The sequence below is a fragment of the Ipomoea nil genome, unplaced genomic scaffold, assembly GCF_001879475.1.
Source record: "Ipomoea nil cultivar Tokyo-kokei standard unplaced genomic scaffold, Asagao_1.1 scaffold3087, whole genome shotgun sequence".
NCBI lineage: Eukaryota > Viridiplantae > Streptophyta > Magnoliopsida > Solanales > Convolvulaceae > Ipomoea > Ipomoea nil.
This window is the reverse complement of record NW_017619515.1, coordinates 2163167-2177824: the sequence shown is the minus strand read 5'-3', so window position 1 is coordinate 2177824 and position 14658 is coordinate 2163167. Positions and strand designations below refer to the sequence as shown.

The 14658-nt window shown below is 34.3% G+C and overlaps 1 long non-coding RNA gene across 1 annotated transcript; it reads left to right on the top strand.

The window, feature by feature from the left end:
* Positions 1 to 6614: 6614 nt before the first annotated feature.
* Positions 6615 to 7559, top strand: LOC109166183. Its single transcript, XR_002051611.1, has 2 exons — positions 6615 to 6689; positions 7261 to 7559. It is a non-coding gene; the product is annotated as an uncharacterized LOC109166183 (long non-coding RNA).
* The last annotated feature ends 7099 nt before the right edge of the window (positions 7560 to 14658 follow it).

Sequence of the window (14658 nt, the reverse complement as noted above, 5' to 3'; positions counted from 1 at the left end):
TAGTGTCCGTGCTTCTTAAAAGGCTTCCAGATCGCGCGTTGACGTTGCAACTATTTCCCAACAGTTAAAATCATTATTTTGCAACAGTCAACCTTTAGCATTATGACACCTTCTGTCATACTCGATCGATCAAAAATCACCGCGCTTGATGGAAAAAATTATAATAGATGGGCTCAAAGAATGTGTATCCTCTTTGAACAACTAAAGTTGGTTTATGTGTTGTATTCAGTTGCACCTAAACCTACTCCAATAGTGTTCTCTCCTTTTGGTGCTACAAAAGCTAACCATGAACCTGATTACACTCCGGGTGAAGAATCGAGAGAAAGCAGTCCTGAAATAGATTACATTCCGGGTCAAGAACCGGGTGTAACTCTGATGCAGTTTAGAAATGACAATGCGGCAGCCAAAGGATACATTCTGTCACAAATGAATGACGATTTGTTCGACATCTATGTCAAACAAGACTCGGCAAAAGTCATTTGGGAATCATTGTCAAAAGTGTACGGTGCCAATAATTGAAGCATGTGTTCCATCTCAACTAAAAGCCTAAGCTGATAGTTGGATTGCACATTAATGGCTATATGCTCAACACGCCCCCCCCCATGTGTGCGGTGGGTTCCAAGCAACACGTAGACCGGTAAATCGTAGTCACTTACAAGTGGCGCTGAGATTCGAACCCATGACCTTTGGTCTGGCTCTGATACCAAATTGAAGCATGTGTTCCATCTCAACTAAAAACCTAAGCTTATAGTTGGATTGCACATTAATGGCTATATGCTCAACACCAATGAAACTGAAAATCAAAGTGTCATAACCATCTACAACAAAAGGAGTAGAAAAGTCAAGAAGTTCAAAGGAAGGTGTTCTGCATGCAGAAAGCAAGGACACAGAGCATACCAGTGCTACTATCACAAGGGCAAAACTAACAAAAGTCGATCTGACAGAGCAAGATGAGTATTGAGTCTCTTTAAATAAGTAGTTATTTTTGAGTAATTATATTTGCTCTGGTTCTAAGGGCTCGCATGAAGTATGATTTTCTTAGTACTAAATACTAGTTGAGTTGGCCAGGTTTGATTACTAAGTAGTACTTATTTCTTTAGTATGTTGAATACTAATGATATTGATTGAAATGATTTGTGCATAGATATTGCTCAAATATTTTACTAAAATAATATAAGAGCATATATCAAAGGCTTCAATTGCAATTTAATGAGAACATGGAAACGTCATCATTTTTGAACACCATATCTAGGAAGATGGTTTTTAAGTAAACTACGATTTCACCACTCGACTTGGGAGTGCTTAAGAAGTCAGGTGTTGATCATGCAGGCTAGTTAGAGCGCCAATTGATCCCCACCTGAAATGAGGTTAACTTTCATATGTTGTTAAACAATCAAAGTCTTGCAATAGAAATTGTTGAAGTACTGCAATAGTAATATTGATCTGCATCCTATGAATGCTTTATATGAGTTTTAATCTCCTCAAGTGAAGGAAAAATTGTGCAAGTGGCAACTTTGAAGTCTCATTGTTGAGAGATTTTTCCTAATAAATATGAGTTCGAACATATTCATTGTGTATGAGATTAATTTCTTATAAGAATATGATGTGAAGTTTGTGATTATGTTGTTCAACTTGATGTAGCCTGTGGGCAACATTATTTCTATGGCTTACTAACAATGAGCATTTGTATATATATATATATATATATATATATATATATATATATATATATATATATTATTTAAATTCTTGGTTGAGTCATATTTAAATACTTATAATTCCTAGTTAAAGGGTAATTATGATGAGTTGAGATAACCAAGTTTGTTGAAATATATTTAATTGTTGAATATGTATCAGGTAAAGTGCAGAGCTACTATAATGCTTCACAGAGAAAATTAGCAAAACTCAGTCTATAAAGGGGCTAATATTAAGGCACCAAAGATCAATCTGGGTAAGAGATCAAATACCTTTGAGAAAAAAATTTGTAAGTGTTGTATTGTGGGGGTGATTAAATCCTTATATTTTCACCAAAAGTTTCTCTGTGGTATTGGGAATAATGATGAAAGAAAATGTTTCATGTTAAGCATGAAAATCTCAAGGGATTATTTACGAGTAAACGAAGTACTCGTCAAAGTGCATGTAAGTTTGATCAAGAGAATCAACTTACTTGAGGACTAATTATGAGGATTAGTCATTGAATCATTGGAAGGACTTAAAGTCCAAGTGGTAATGAATTCGTGGTGGGTCCCACTTCTGTGGTCAAACGAAGCCATGAAAAGTGTTACAAAATAGTGCACTAGTTGGTCATTCCTACAATATGTGTACTTGTGAGGTTGGGCTATAGCTCTTAATGAATTCATAACTCTTTGAGAAGGGTGGTTTTGTTGAGATAAACCTAATAAATTCACCGCATAATGTCTTGAGTACAAAAGTGCTCTTGGTGACTTATACTCAGTTGGGGTGGTCTATTTTGAGATAGACCTAAAGAGATCCTTGACTTGAGTGGAAAAGGGTTAACCGCCTCTTTTGAAAGATAATGGGGTTATCCCAAGAAGCTGAGTGGCTAAGAAACATGGTGATAACCGTGCAGTTATGGGGGTGTCCAACACCTCCACCACATTGTGATTCACAAAATGTCGTTTGCGTTGCAATTAACAACTGATTTATGTCTTTAACTACTCTATAAGCCTTTAATTGTAGTCTATAATAAGATAGACTTGATAGAGTTAAAAGTCTATATTGAGATAGACTTGACAAGACATAAAAATCTATAATGCAGTAAGACTTGTCAGAGTTAAAAGTCTATGTTGTGATAGACTTTGACGTGGTAGAAGTCTATATTTGAGACAGACATAACATTCTTGAATACTAAGAGTTTTCATAAGAAGTCAAAGAGTTTGACTTTCATAGAACCTGCCTTTTGAGTTGGTGTGTGCATTAGAGTTCAAAATTTATCTAACCGGTGAGTTCAAGATTCATATCACTCTCGGGAAGAAAATTACTCAGTGTCACTACGTGTCAGTTCAAGTTCTCAAACACTGACATTAAGTCTCACTCATTTGTATTGCTCATACTTTATTATCCATTTCCTTTCCTCTTTAAATTTGTGGGAGATTGTTGGAAAATTTCAAAGAGGAAGTGCTCTCCATTTTGTGCGCTCCATTTTGTGGCCACCATGTTTGGTGCAAACTTGTGGACATCATCGTTTGTCTCTTTGCATGCATGTAGACTATGATTCATGTGGATCATGAATAAATGTTTATTACCAATATACTAAAGGTTCATTATTTGGTAATATACCAAGTCATAAACTTTTAGAACTCAAATAATGTACTTCGAAAAAAATTAACATGTAGCTTATAAATTACTGGATTTTTTACAGTGCCTAATTAAAGCGTATCAAATCCTTTGAAGCGTTAATGGAATGTTGTTGTTCCTAAAAGGTCACAAAGGCTCACTGTCGCTGGTAAGACTCAATTCCGAGTCATTATTTTCAAACTTTACGATGTAACCAATTAACTGAACTGCTCATGCGGCTAAAATCCAACATTCTTCTTGTAGGAAGATTTGTCTTGAAAGTCTAATATTGACTTAATGTCTCTGGATGAAAGATTGTCTTTATCTTTCGTCTTAGCGAAATGAGTTACTTCCTCATTTGCTGCTTCTCCGAGAGATAGATTCGTCTATCTCTTGAGCTGATGTAGCTTTACTTCTTCCTTTTGGTCATCTTTTGTCCCAGTAGACTAATCAATATATATATATATATATATATATATATATATATAAAACTCGTTTTCGTGTGTTTGTCTAGCTTAACACAAATTACAGGATGAGTTATGTCAACTTTCGTCTAGAACGAAAGTAGCATAAATTAAAAAGTTAAAGAGGGGTCTACTGTCTTAACAACATTGGTATCATCAAAATCTAAGTGCATATGTTCCTAACAATTTTCTCATTTTTGATGATGTCAAAACATATACTCTTGCTATAAGACTGACAAATATCCCTTAAAGGATTTTTCATTTCAAAACAGCCATATAGTTGTGTTCACAAGATTTTTCTAAGTAGTAATAAAGTGCAAAATGGACAACTGAGTCAAAAGTTATGCCTTGCCGAACTTTTGACGCTTTACAACTTTAAAAAAAAAAAAAAAAATTAATCGCCGGTTCAGCCGCTGAGGCAGCCGTGGAGGAGCCCGATTTGGGCCTTCCTCGCCGCGGCCGCGCAATTTTTGAAACAGTTATGTATAATATAGATATAGAATAGAGTAGGAATATTATTACATAATTTTATAATATTAGAATAGAATTTTAACCGACAATTATTGTAGAAATCAATATATTTTATTAGGAAGAGAGATTTTTTTAGAATTGTGCGGAAAGTTAAAATGTCAGGATTTTGTTTTTTTTTTTTTTTTAATTTATATATATAGTATAGATTACAATAGGAATTGTATTACACTATTTAATAATATTAGAATAGAATTTTAACCCAGATCAACCTCAAGTGAAGAATAATCAAAGACATTTTATTTGCATTCTATTGTATTTCTAACAACATATATTTGTTAGACAATGAGGTCTCTTTTTATATATATTTTAATTTGACAAGTAACATTTGTTGAATGAATTATTTTATTCTAGATAATAATTAAATTAAAACATTTAATTATGAAAAGATTTTGAAATAAATAATTATATATATTGTGTGCATTTGGCTAGTATTATTTGAAAAAAAAAATTGTGACCAAATAATGATCACTTATAAAAATATCAAGATTGACAATAGTGACACTATTTCAAATTATTTTAGTGACACAAGTTTTGCCACTAATTTTGAGTATTGTTACGACTTTAGTTAACATCAATGATTGCTTTAGAATTAACTTCTTTTTGTCACAAATAAATACAATATTTGTTACCATGATTGTTGTCACAACAAAATAATTATTTGGTACAACTTTTTAGGTCACTGATTATCATTTTTGAGTCAATAACTTTTCTCACAAATACGTATAAGTATTGTGACTAAAGTGTTGTCACAATAAAATAATTAATTGCAACGATTTAAGTTGTCACTAGATTAATTTTTTGTAATAACATATTTCGTCACCAAATATACTTTTATTGTGACGACTATTGATATCACTCTAATACTACTTTTAGTGTAGGTAAACATTGTCACAAAAGTCTTAGTAATTGTGACAACTTTTCAAAAGTCGTCACTACTACAATAGTGACGGAGGATATAGTGACGACAGGTGACGACTTCAAAAATTGGTCACTAATTTCAATAGTGACCAAAATTGATAGTTTTAGTGACAACTTCTATTATCACTAAATGTGAAATTTCTTGTAGTGAGAATTATTGTACGAATGGGAAAGTAGAAATCAATATATTTTATTAGGAAGAGAGATTTTTTTAGGAATTGGGCGGGAAGTTAAAATTTCAAGATTTTGTTTTTATATATAGTATAGATTACAATAAGAATTGTATTACACTATTTTATAATATTAGAATAGAATTTTAACCCAGAATTATTGTACGAATGAGAAAGTAGAAATCAATATATTTTATTAGGAAGAAAGATTTTTTAGGAATTGGGCGAGAAGTTAAAATTTCAGGATTTTGTTTTTATATATAGTATAGAAATTTTAACCCAGAATTATTGTACGAATGGGAAAGCAGAAAAAGTTTTTTTTTTTTTTTTAATGTTATTGGCTCTATTACAATGTAGTATTTGTTCATATACTTTCTCAACCTACTAAAACACAAACCAATAACACCTTTACTGTTGGGCTTGAACTCACAATCTTCCAAATGGAAGTCCAACCCGAGTACCATTAGACCACATAGTCTTTGTTGGTGGGAAGTTAAAATGTCATGATTTTGTTTTTTTTTTTTTTTTTTTTTTTTTTTTTTTTTTATAGTATATATTACAATAGGAATTGTATTACACTATTTTATAATATTAGAATAGAATTTTAACCCAAAATTATTGTACGATTGAGAAAGTAGAAATCAATATATTTTATTAAGAAGAGAGATTTTTTAGAAATTGGAAAGTTAAATTTCAGGATTTTTTTTTTATATATAGTATATATTAATAAATGGATATTTTTTATTTTATAAAGTTGAGCGGGGTCTGCCAATATCCACGGTAAGTGGTAACACATGCATGAATAAAAGGACTTTTTATTATCATGTAGATGAGAAATTAGGTGGGGAAATAACATTATTTTTTTAATGTTTTCTTGGAGAACTATTACTAGTCTATTTATTGTTGAACGAGGGTTTGGAGGGTCAAGTCCAGTATTCAATCATCAAAACTTGGTGTTGATTACTACGTAAGAAAATAAAATACTATTAATGATATCTTTTGAGTTAATAATAACTATAATGTTAGATGGTTTTAATACTTAAGTAGCGTTTGATCCTGGCATCTATAGGTGTACATGTACATGATAAATTGATAACAATAAGGTTTGTTGTTAAGTGGTGGGAAGCAGGCAGAAAGGTCATGTAATAGTTTTGAACAAACTAAACTCCATTCATGCAAAGTTCATGAGACCAGACCTATCATAACAATCTTCCATTATAAATCTGTCTGTCAGCTCAAACCCACCCAAAAAAAACTAAACTAGTGGTGGTCATAATCCAGGAGTACCATGTGGTCGGATCGTAGCCCTGTAAGTACCCGTATCAATCTAACCTGTAATTTTGTTGTGGTTACCAAGTAAATAATTATGGGTTGCTCTTCTTTCTTTTTTTTTCTTCTTCTTCTTTTTACCTTGGATTAATTTGCTGCTAGATTATTATATTTTTTCTCGTCCGATCTAAGTATATGTTCCATCATTTTGCTTTTCCTTTGTCACTTCCATTCTCTTTTTTGACTACCGTCCAGCTTTATCCTACTCTAATATTGTTGTTGGAAAGAGTTTTAGCACTTTTTTTCCTTGTCCTTAACACGGTTGGGGCCTTTTTTTTTTTTTTTTTTTTTTTTTTTGGGATACAAAGTTAGGAAAAGAGAATCCATGGAATGGATGTTTGGTTAACAAAAAATGCACTACCAAAGTGCATGTTAACTTTTTAAGAAAAAATAGTTAAAAGGTAAAAAAATTATGGTTTTATATGTGTATGTGTATAGTATTGTAACAACAAGGGAGAAAAGGTAGTGTATACTTATATATGTTGTTAATCTTATTATTGACTCTATTACAAGGTAATATCTATTTTATACTTTCTCAATCTCTATTTCAGTCCAAAAAGTCGAGACCCCACCACCAGTATTTGATCCTGTGACCTTCCCTCCAAAAGAGCCACAGAGGTATCATCTGAGAACAAAGGTCTTGGCTAGTATGCAGTGATTATTATTACATAATAATTTGTAAAGTTAAATAATTAACAATAATTTGTAATTACTGTATAGTAATAATAAAAAATAGTTATTTAATTATTAGGAATCATAAAAGTAATAATTACATAATGGCTTTTTTTTTGGTACTTAGATGTAGTAATTATTCTTTAGTTGTATTATAATAAGATAAAATAATTTATAACTCCTTTTGTTGGGCGTCAGCTGGGTTGGCCGAGTTCAGCTCCTGCTCGATTCGAGATGTGGCACTATGGCTTACAATGGGTAAATATGGTTAATGTCCACCTACCTATCACCAATTGATTTTAAGTAGGATATGACAATCAGGTACCATAGAACTCTGTGGTTAAGCGTGCTTGACTTCCGGCAATCCCGGACGCTCAGATCCAGCAATTGCTATCAGAGCCGCCCGAGAAGGGTGACCCCCCTAGGAAGTGAGCATAGTGCAGCGCTGAGATCCAATATTACTTAAGAATTGAAGAAATAAATAGAATAATGGGAAAAATTGTAAAAAATGTTCATCTATAATATGTCAATTATCAATGTCACCCCTGAATTATGAGTGGTATAAATGTTGCCACTCAATTATCAAAATAGTGCACATATAGCCCCTCCCGTAACGGACATGTGGTTCCCCAACGCTGTCCATCGCTGGTACTTCGAATCGAGGGAGGGAAAAAACAACTAAATTAAATATTTACTCCGACTTAACGGTGTCGTACATTAACGGGGAACTACATGTCCGATACGGGAGGGGCTATATGTGCATCGTTTTGATAATTGAGGGGCAACGTTTACACCACTCATAATTCAGAGGTGACATTGATAATTGGCATATTATAGAGGGACATTTTTTAAAATTTTCCCTAGAATAATAATATGCTTGCAAATAAAATAGAGTGATAAATTGTTGTGTTCATATCTATGATTCATTTAACAACTTAAGTTCACCATACATGTTGTCATGAATGTAATATTCAACTAACCATGGATAAATATTCTCAACATTATAATTACCAATCAACATCATTAGTACGACGTTGTCTTGTGTATTGAGTAATACAACATCATCTGTTGCATTAATTTAGAAATATGTTGTTAATTCCTCACACAGTTGCGTGAATAATGTTCATCGAAGTAGATCGAAGTAGAGCTCTAGTTCTCGATTTCCAACAATTAGCTTTAAAGTGTCACTGAAGACGTTGGAGTTGATGAATAATGTAAACAAAACAAAAAAAAAAAACAAAAAAAAAAAACAAAAAAAAAACAAAAACAAAAACAAAACAAAACAAAACAAAACAAAAAAATAAAACAAAAAAAAAAACATGCTAGAGAAATGTAAAAATAAGTTAGTAAATAAAAATGTTGAATGTATGTGGTAATGCATGTATATTATTTCTTACCGCTGAAAGTTCAATTCATAGAAATCAATATAAAGAACATGGTTGTGTTTTGTAGTGCATTAAATTGTTAATTAAACCTTATGCGCTATGACTTGAATGTGAAAGCACAATTAATAATGAATTACATGTAAAAAAAATTAATCAATTAAATAATGTTACGTTCATGATCATGGATTTTTAATTAAACAAGAGTAAAGATAAAACTTACTTGTTCCGTTGAAGATGTAATCTTTAAATTGACTTCAATCAAGAATGCTTCACCTCTCTAATCTGTATGCCTTAATTGTAAGCAAATAATTCACGTAGGAAGACAAATACGTAGGTCTGGGGCAAAGTAAAAACAAGGGCCCTTTATATACAAAGTTAATATATATATATATATATATATATATATATATATATATAGTTCAAAAGATTGTACGCATTAACTGAAAATAATTCAAAGATAACTTTGAATTTTTATCGACATATAATTGTTTTAAGACTTTATTTTTAAAAAAATCAGTTGGACTAATCCCGGAGTATAGTGCTTATTCAAATTTTGGGCCCCTATATAAAGTTTACTTATAAATTAATTTAATATTCTCTAATATATACGAGATATCTATTAATTGAATTATTATATTAAATGATTGTAATGGTTAAGTGAATTTAATGTTAAATAATGATTTTGAAGTTGTAGGTTCAAATCTCTGCTCATGCAACAAAATTTTTTTCTCAACTTTATTAATTAAAAAAGGTAAAAGGGTCAAATAGGCCCTCGAACTTTAACTTAAAAGTCAATTAGGCCCCTAAACTTTTTAAAGGTGCAATTGCACTCATCAACAATTCATTTAAGTGCAATGAAGCTCAAAAACAAATTAATGACCTGCTATCACATGTCATTAAGGTTTAGGCCACCTTCCGGCAAATTTTCCGACAAATAAAAAAGTGACCGACAAAATTTTAGACAAATCTGAGTCAGTTGGCGTTATTGAGGAATCGAACCATTTCGACTCCTCAACGTTGCCCACTGAGATGGGCAACGAAATTGGTTTCATAGTGGAGCCTTGAGGCTCCTTAAATAGGAGCCTCAAGGCTCCACTACCACTTTTCCCACCGACGTGGGACAGTGGTGGCAATGCCGACCCAACCCGACCTAAAGCGCTAGTGATGGCAAAGCCGAGCCAATCTATCTAAAAATGCCTACCTTGTAGAGCTTAAAGTCGAGATGTGATCTTGGACCGACCGGGCCAGGCTCAATTGCCTAACTCGTAGGTCTTAAAGCCGAGATATGATCTCGGGCTATGTAGGCCGGTGGTGGCAATGCCGACCTAACCGAACTTAACTACTCAACCAGTGGTGGCAATGTCAACCTAACCGGACTTATTATACGACTGGAATTGGAGGACCTTTGTACTTTTTGGTACAAGACCGGAACTGAAGGAACCTCGTCCTCTTCGGTCTTGGACCGAAACTATAGGAACCTCGTCTTCTTCAATATAGAACCAATACTATAGGAACCTCATCATGTCTCTTCGATATGGAACCGGAACTATAGGAACCTCGTCCTGTCTTTTCGATATGGAACCGGAACTATAAGAACCTCGTCCTGTCTCTTCGATATGGAACCGGAACTATAGGAACCAGTACTGTATGAACCTCATCCGATCGGTCGGGATACCAAAAATTACCTACGTAACTGGGACTTTTCCCAGGCTGAACAATGTTGATGGTGGCGGGGCCAACCTGACCGGGCTTAGATTGCCGGTGGTGGAAATACCAACCTAACCGGACTTATTGTACATATATTCTCCTCTTTACAATTTTTCTATCTAAGTATAAGTCTATAACTTATACTAATCATAATCTAATATAATTTTCTAAGTATAAGCTATAACTTATACAAATTACGACTTAGCATGTACATTTCTACAATTGTAAATTAAATTACAAATTTTACAAACTCTATAAGTTATAAAAATTGCGCCCTCACCCCGTTCAATACTTCGGGTGCAGCCTGCCAGCTTTAACAGGTCCAGTGAGCCCACCTTAAATGTTGACCAGTCATAAAAATATCAAAATAGATGAGATCTTAGATAATTCGCTGACGCGTCGGCCTCTCGCTCAAGCGAAGTCGAAAAATGACTTTATTTGTGGTCATTCGTCTAGAGAAGGTTGCGAGGCCGATTGAAGTGGAGCTCTCTAGGTTGTGCCTTTTCATCTATTTCTCACAAACGATCAGGCCAGAAGTTTTGACACGACTAAGAAAATCACACGCAATCGGCAACACCAAGAATTCCGCACGTTCCAAATCTATACACGAAGCTGTCGACCATGATACCTTGGAAAGCTTCAATGTGGAAGCCTAGGATCGTATGAATAGTTGAATGATGATTGCCACTTCCCTATACACCGGATTCCCTCAAGTCGACCGTGAGTTGAAGTCGGGAGTCCGAGAATCTAAGCTAGAGAGCATAATGAGCGTCATGGGACCTGTTAGCCGACCGATGAGAGCTCGGGATTGAGCGGGATGAGACCGTGAAGCGGACCGGCTGTAACAGTTCCCTCATGGTGACACATACTTGGAAGATGAGCCTATGCTCTGTTCGAGAGACGATGCAAAGCATGGACTCAGTAATGTCGAACCGCGTTGATAGCGGTCAGCTGCTATGACGACTGTGATCGGAAGCATGTTAATAAATAGGTTCCTTATAATCTGACCGGGAAAGTTGCGCTAATATTTTAACCACGATCGGAACCACACCAACGATGCTGAGAACTCTTGATACCGCAACCGGCGAGAGGAAGAGGTAGAGATCGGGAGCGTACACAACTGGAGGTCGATTGGTAAAGCAACCGGGAGATGTGTCTGTTGTTCCGTTTTATCGGGAAACTGCTCGGTAGTGTACTAATAAATAGTAGGTTAATACTAATAAAGCATTTAAGACTAATAATAAAACATGATTAGTAAGCAAGTAAATTATGTAGTGTACCTTGAAATCTTCAGTTTGATGATTTTCTAAAAAATTCTGTCATTGTTGTTTAGTCAAGAAGCTATATAACTCTACGGGAGAGCTATATATATGGTGCTTTTTGTTGATGAACTCACGCAAATCTTGTTTTGAAATCTTTCCAACGTTTCCTCTCATGCTCCAAAATATTACTTTTTTCTTTATCAGAGATATTAAACAAATAATTAGACCTTTCTAAACATTAACATATATAAAATGAAATAAAATTATTGGCCATGAAATAAAATTACCTTAAGATCATACCAAACCGTTTCTTTAACCCCGCTTGAGACTTGAGACCATTTACCAATGTTAATGTCTATGTGAGTACGAACCAAAATGCCAAGGTAATTTGAGTACTTCCTTGCATTTGGGCCAATAGGCCTATTCAGGTTATCGAACTCAATTAACATAGTCTCATCATCTGGCTTCTTCTTTTTCATTTTATTGCAAGTTGTAGCTCCTCTTACTTTACGCACTTTGTTAGACTCTGTTTCCCTTGAAGACTCCTCTACCATTGGATCTGTGTGATCGCCGGCCATGAATTTGTATACCTGCACATGCATAAGATAACTATGTTAAAAAGAACATCTTATAAAATATAAACATAATGTTATAAAAAATAATAAGATTACATTTTAGAAATTATATTGTCAGATGGTCAATCCACAATCTTTCTTCATGATCAGTACGCATGTAATTAGTATCAATGTTATCTTCACCTAAAGCCATAGGTTGAATACCAATAGAAAATGGTGGGGTTTCATCAAATTGGTCATATTGCTCTTCATCCACAACATCACCAACACCAACAATACTTCTTTTGTCTTGTAAGACAATTGACCACTTACTATCAATAGGATCAGAAACATAGAAGACTTGTTTAGCTTGAGATGCAAGTATAAACGGTTCATCATGATATCCTAGTCGACCAAAATCAACTAAGGTAAAACTCAAATCATCTACACGAACATCCCGCCTGTTATAAACCCAAGAACATCGGAATAGAGGAATCCTAAACACCTTATAATCAAGTTCCCAGATTTCATCAATGACTCCATAGTATGACATAGTAGCATCTACCGGGTTAGTATCTTTAGCACTAGAATACTCTCTTGATTGTGCTACTAATGTCACTCCACTATTTTGCGCTACACTTTTTTTATCTTGACGTTTTGTGTAAAACGTATACCCATTAATAGCATATCCCTCATAAGTCCTCACAACTAATCCAGGGCCATACGATAACCACCTAATGGTTTCAGTGATATTATTTGGCACTTGAGATAACTCCTGCATCACTGTATCTTTGAACCATGTGATAAATGTACAGTTGTGTTCTTTTGTCACCCACATTTCACCCTTAGAAGGATTTTGTTGCCTTATAATAGACAAGTGTTGTTCCAAATATGGATGAACCTCGCAAAGGTGCTACAGTACGAGATGATGTGCTTGATTTCGGATTATTTGACTTGGGACATGTGTTTTAAACCCAATGGTACCTTTTCCTGTGAGTCTTCCCTCATGACGTGATTTAGAAACACCAATGGACTGAACATTAGCCAAATAATCAGTACAGAAATCAATGACTTCTTTAGCGCCATAAGCTTTAATTATACTCCCTTCTGGCCGATATCGATTTCTGACATATCCTTTCAAAATTCCCATGTATCTCTCAAATGGATACATATACCTCAAGAATACAGGACCACACATTTTAATTTCCCACACCAAGTGAACTGTTAAATGCACCATAACATCAAAAAATGATGGGGGGGAAATACATTTCAAACTGGCATAAAGTTATTACCACCTCAGCTTGCAAAGAATCCAACACCTCAGGATCAAGAACTTTACTACTAATGGCATTTAAAAAGTAGCAAAGCTTTGTAATAGCTTGTCTAACATGGTTAGGTAATATGCCTCTAATAGCAATAGGTAACATATGTTGCATTAGGACATGGAAATCATGTGATTTCATACCAACTAATTTAAGGTCCTTCATTGAAACAAACTTTTTAATGTTAGATGAATAGCCAGAAGGAACCTTGACACCATTTAGACAACTACAAAAACTTGTTTTTTCCTTTTAAGACAGAGTATAACAAGCTGGAGGTAAGTATGCCCTCTTTCCAGATTCTTGTGGTGCTAATTGAGTCCTTATCCCCATTTCTACCATATCTTTTCTAACTTTAGTACCATCTTTCGTCTTACCTTGAATATTCAACAATGTCCCGATATTGCTATCACAAATATTTTTCTCAACATGCATTACATCAAGGCAATGTCGAACAAATAAATGCTCCCAATATGGTAAATCCCATAATATTGACCTCTTTTTCAAATACCCTTTTGACTTGTTTTTGAAGTTTTTCTCCACACATTATCAATGTTTTTGACTCTTTCATAAACAACATCCCCTGATAATGGTAAGCGAGCAACTCCAGTCTCAGATTTTCCATTGAAAGCTTTTTTCCTCTTTCGATAAGGATGATCAATATGTAAAAAGGTTCGATGACTCATGAACACATTTTTCCTACTGTTGTTCAACCAAAGATCAACTGTTTCTTCTTCACAAACAGGGCATGCCTTAGCCCCTTTAGTAGTATACCCTGACAAGTTACCATATGTTGGGAAGTCATTGATTGTGCAGAACAGCATGGCTCGTAAAGTGAAGTTGGTTTAACTATGAGCATCAAATACTGTCACACCTTCATTCCACAACATCTTTAAATCTTCAATAAGCGGTGCCAAGTACACATCTATGTCGTTTCATGGTTGTTTAGGACCAGATATTAACAATGATAACATGATGTACTTGTGCTTCATACACAGCCACGGAGGAAGATTGTAAACTGTTAAAAGAACTGGCCAAGTGCTATGGCGA